This window comes from Onthophagus taurus, chromosome 10 (genome assembly GCF_036711975.1).
Source record: "Onthophagus taurus isolate NC chromosome 10, IU_Otau_3.0, whole genome shotgun sequence".
NCBI lineage: Eukaryota > Metazoa > Arthropoda > Insecta > Coleoptera > Scarabaeidae > Onthophagus > Onthophagus taurus.
Window position 1 is genome coordinate 11,908,140 of NC_091975.1, and position 6,054 is coordinate 11,914,193.

Here is a 6,054-nt window from a genome sequence, read left to right on the forward strand (position 1 = left end):
TATTGAGAAAAATACAAAAATATGAAAATTTGATGAATTTCTTTGTTTTACTATTAGCTAATGGTAACATTTGGGAATCGGAGAATGTTATCAAAAAACTTTTAAAACAAAAGTTGTTGCAAATTTTGTTGTTAACAATATTGCTCCCTTGTATTTTTGCTCTCAGATGCGTCAATGTTGAGAAAAATACGAAAATTTAAAAATTTGATGAATTTCCTTGTTTTACTCATAGCTAATGGTAGCATTTGGAAATTGGAGCATGCTATCAAAAAACTTTTAGGACAAAAGTTGTAGCAAATTTTGTTATTAACAATATTGCTCTCTTGTATATTTGCTCTCAGATGCATCAATATTGAGAAAAATAGAAAAATTTAAAAATTTGATGAATTTTCTTGTTTTACTATTAGCTAATGGTAACATTTGGAAATTGAAGCATGTTATCAAAAAACTTTTAGAACAAAAGTTGTTGCAAATTTTGTTATTAACAATATTGCTCTCTTGTATATTTGCTCTCAGATGCGTCAATATTAAGAAAAATACGAAAATTAAAAAATTTGATGAATTTCCTTTTTTACTATTAGCTAATGGTAGCATTTGGGAATCGAAGCATGTTATCAAAAAACTTTTAGAACAAAAGTTGTTGCAAATTGTGTTGTTAATAATATTGCTCTCTTGTATTCTTGCTCTCAGATGCGTCAATATTGAGCAAAATACGAAAATTTCAAAATTTGATGAATTTCCTTGTTTTACAATTAGCTAATGGTAACACTTGGAAATTGGAACATGTTATCAAAATACTTTTATAATAAAAGTTGTAGCTAATCTTATTCTTAACAATATTGCTCTCTTCTATATTTGCTGTTAGATGCGTCAATATTGAGAAAAATACGAAAATTTAAAAATTTGATGATTTTCCTTTTTTACTATTAGCTAATGGTAGCATTTGGGAATCGAAGCATGTTATCAAAAAACTTTTAGAACAAAAGTTGTTGCAAATTGTGTTGTTAATAATATTGCTCTCTTGTATTCTTGCTCTCAGATGCGTCAATATTGAGCAAAATACGAAAATTTCAAAATTTGATGAATTTCCTTGTTTTACAATTAGCTAATGGTAACACTTGGAAATTGGAACATGTTATCAAAATACTTTTATAATAAAAGTTGTAGCTAATCTTATTCTTAACAATATTGCTCTCTTCTATATTTGCTGTTAGATGCGTCAATATTGAGAAAAATACGAAAATTTAAAAATTTGATGATTTTCCTTTTTTAGTATTAGCTAATGGTAGCATTTGGGAATCGGGGCATGTTATCAAAAAACTTTTGGAACAAAAGTTGTTGCAAATTTTGTTATTAACAATATTGCTCTCTTCTATATTTGCTCTCAGATACGTCAATATTGAGAAAAATAGGAAAATTTGATGAATTTCTTTGTTTTACTTTTAGCTAATGGTAACACTTGGAAGTTGGAGCATGTTACAAAAATACTTTTAGAACAATAGTTGTAGCAAAATTTATTCTTAATAATATTGTTCTCTTGCACTGTTGCTCTCAGATGTGTCAATATTGAGAAAACACAAAAATGCGAAAACTTAATGAATTTTAAAAGATTTATCCATGTTGCAAGATTAATGATCAAATAAAAACCGTGTAAAAACTTCTAACTTGCATTTATTTATATAAAGTCATATCAGTTTCGGGTTACCTCATGATCAGCGACAAAGTCAATGAAGCTATAATAGGTATAGCCTGGAAATCAAATGAAAGTAAAGCATTTTGCTATCTGATGGATAAACAAAATGAAGATAAAAGATGAAATAGGAATGGCGACGTTAAAAAGTGTGGAATGTTAAAAAATTAGAAAATCGAGTAAATCTTTAAGATCGTATTAAAGATGTATTGGTGGGATGAGATGAAGAGAGACTGTTATAAAAAAACTTTTGGAACGAAAGTTGTAGCGAATCTTATTCTTAACAATATTGCTCTCTTGTATATTTGCTCTCAGATGGTCAATATTGAGAAAAATACGAAAATTTAAAAATTTGATGAATTTCCTTGTTTTACTATTAACTAATGGTAACATTTGGGAATCGGAGCATGTTATCAAAAAACTTTTGAAACAAAAGTTGTAGCAAATTTTATTCTTAGCAATATTGCTCTCTTGTATTTTTGCTCTCAGATGCGTCAATATTGAGAAAAATACGAAAGTTTGAAAATTTGATGAGTTTCCTTGTTTTGTTATTAGCTAATGGTAGCATTTGGGAATCGGAGCATGTTATCAAAAACTTTTAGAACAAAAGTTGTTGCAAATTTTTTTATTAACAATATTGCTCTTTTGTATTTTTGCTCTTGGATGCGTCAATATTGAGAAAAATACGAAAATTTGAAAATTTGATGAATTTCTTTGTTTTACTATTAGCTAATGGTAACATTTGGGAATCGAAGCATGTTATCAAAAGACTTTTAGAACAAAAGTTGTAGCAAATATTATTCGTAACAATATTGCTCTCTTGTATTTTTGCTCTTAGATGCGTCAATATTGAGAAAAATACGAAAATTTGATGAATTTCTTTGTTTTACTATTAGCTAATGGTAACATTTGGGAATCGAAGTATGTTATCAAAAGACTTTTAGAACAAAAGTTGTAGCAAATATTATTCGTAACAATATTGCTCTCTTGTATTTTTGCTCTTAGATGCGTCAATATTGAGAAAAATACGAAAATTTGATGAATTTCTTTGTTTTACTATTAGCCAATGGTAACATTTGGGAATCGAAGTATGTTATCAAAAAACTTTTAAAACAAAAGTTGTTGCAAATTTTGTTACTAACAATATTGCTCTCTTGTCTTTTTGCTCTCAGATGTGTCAATATTGAGAAAAATACAAACATATGAAAATTTGATGAATTTTCTTTTTTAGTACTAGCTAACGGTAGCATTTGGGAATCGGAGCATGTCATCAAAAAACTTTTAGAACAGAAGTTGTTGCAAATTTTGTTGTTAACAATATTGCTCTCTTGTATTTTTGCTCTCAGATGCGTCAATATTGAGAAAAATAGGAAAATTTGATGAATTTCTTTGTTTTACTATTAGCTAATGGTAATATCTGGAAATTGGAGCATGTTATCAAAAAACTTTTATAACAAAAGCTGTAGCTAATTTTATTCTTAACAATATTACTCTCTTGTATATTTGCTCTCAGATGCGTCAATATTGAGAAAAATACGAAAATTTAAAAATTTTATGAATTTCCTTTTTTAGTATTAGCTAATGGTAGCATTTGGGAATCGGAGCATGTTATCAAAAAACTTTTAGAACAAAAGTTGTTGCAAATTTTGTTGTTAACAATATTGCTTTCTTGTATTTTTGCTCTCACATGCGTCAATATTGAGACAAATGCGAAAATTTGATGAATTTCCTTATTTTACTATTAGCTAATGGTAGCATTTGGGAATCGGAGCAAGTTATCAAAAAACTTTTAAAACAAAAGTTGTTGCAAATTTTGTTATTAACAATATTGCTCTCTTGTATATTTGCTCACAGATTCGTCAATATTGAGAAAAATACGAAAATTTGATGAATTACTTTGTTTTACTATTAGCTAAGTTTGCGTATAATATTCTTTAGGTTCATTAAGAACATTTTTTATTAAAATAATTATCCTCCATCACTTTTACTTTTCATCTTAGAAGTGATTTTAACATCAAAAACATTAATTTTAAGAATTTCCATTATTTAGACATTATAACATTCTAATAATGAATTATGCATTAAATATGTTTGCGGATGATGTTCTTTGAGTACATTAAGAACATTTTTTATTAAAATAATTATCCTCCATCACTTTTACTTTTCATCTTAGAAGTGATTTTAACATCAAAAACATCAATTTTAAGAATTTCCAGAATTTAGACGTTGTAACTGTTCAATAGTAAATGATGGATAAATAATCATTTTTTTTTTTAATAATTTTCCTCCATCACTTTTATATTCATCTTAGAAGCGATTAGATGAATTTCATTGTCTTATTAGTTCTTAATGGTAACATTGGGGAATCGAAGCATGTTATCAAAAAACTTTTATAATAAAAGTTGTAGCTAATCTTATTCTTAACAATATTGCTCTCTTGTATTTTTGCTCTCACATGCGTCAATATTGAGACAAATGCGAAAATTTGATGAATTTCCTTATTTTACTATTAGCTAATGGTAGCATTTGGGAATCGGAGCAAGTTATCAAAAAACTTTTAAAACAAAAGTTGTTGCAAATTTTGTTATTAACAGTATTGCTCTCTTGTATATTTGCTCACAGATTCGTCAATATTGAGAAAAATACGAAAATTTGATGAATTACTTTGTTTTACTATTAGCTAAGTTTGCGTATAATATTCTTTAGGTTCATTAAGAACATTTTTTATTAAAATAATTATCCTCCATCACTTTTACTTTTCATCTTAGAAGTGATTTTAACATCAAAAACATTAATTTTAAGAATTTCCATTATTTAGACATTATAACATTCTAATAATGAATTATGCATTAAATATGTTTGCGGATGATGTTCTTTGAGTACATTAAGAACATTTTTTATTAAAATAATTATCCTCCATCACTTTTACTTTTCATCTTAGAAGTGATTTTAACATCAAAAACATCAATTTTAAGAATTTCCAGAATTTAGACGTTGTAACTGTTCAATAGTAAATGATGGATAAATAATCATTTTTTTTTTTAATAATTTTCCTCCATCACTTTTATATTCATCTTAGAAGCGATTAGATGAATTTCATTGTCTTATTAGTTCTTAATGGTAACATTGGGGAATCGAAGCATGTTATCAAAAAACTTTTATAATAAAAGTTGTAGCTAATCTTATTCTTAACAATATTGCTCTCTTGTATTTTTGCTCTCAGATGCGTCAATATTGAGAAAAATACAAAAATTTAAAAATTTTATGAATTTCCTTTTTTAGTATTAGCTAATGGTAGCATTTGGGAATCGGAGCATGTTATCAAAAAACTTTTAGAACAAAAGTTGTAGCAAATTTTATTCTTAACAATATTGCTCTCTTATATTTTTGCTCTCAGATGCGTCAATATTGAGAAAAATACTAAAATTTGATAATTTGATGAATTTTTTTGTTTTACTATTAACTGATGGTAACATTTGGGAATCGGAACAAGTTATCAAAAAACTTTTAGAACAAAAGTTGTTGCAAATTTTGTTATTAACAATATTGCTCTCTTGTATATTTGCGCTCAGATGCATCAATATTGAAAAAAATACGAAAATTTGAAAATTTCATGAATTTTTTTGTTTTACTATTAGCTAATGGTAGCATTTGGGAATTGGAGCAAGTTATCAAGAAACTTCTAAAACAAAAGTTGTAGCAAATTTTGTTATTAACAATATTGCTCTTTTGTATCTTTGCTCTTAGATGCGTCAATTTCGAGAAAAATACGAAAATTAAAAAAATTGATGATTTTCCTTTTTTACTATTAGCTAATGGTAACATTTGGGAATTGGAATATGTGATCAAAGAACTTTTAAAACAAAAGTTATTGCAAATTTTGTTCTTAACAATATTGCTCTCTTGTATTTTTGCTCTTGGATGCGTCAATATTGAGAAATATACAAAAATTTAAAAATTTGATGAATTTTTTTGTTTTATTATTAACTAATGGTAACATTTGGGAATCGGAGGATGTTATCAAAAAACTTTTAGAACAAAAGTTGTTGCAAATTTTGTTGTTAACAATATTGCTCTCTTGTATAATTGTTCTCAGATGCGTCAATATTGCGAAAAATACGAAAATTAAAAAATTGATGAATTTCCTTGTTTTATCGTTAGCTAATGGTAATATTTAGGAATTGAGGCGTGTTATCAAAAAACTTTTAGAACAAGAGTTGTAGCAAATTTTATTCTTAACAATATTGCTTTCTTGTATTTTTGCTCCCAGATGCATCAATTTCGAGAAAAATACGAAAATATCAAAATTTTATGAATTTCGTTTTCTTAAAGTTAAGGTGTCTAAATGTGCTAGCATTAGATTA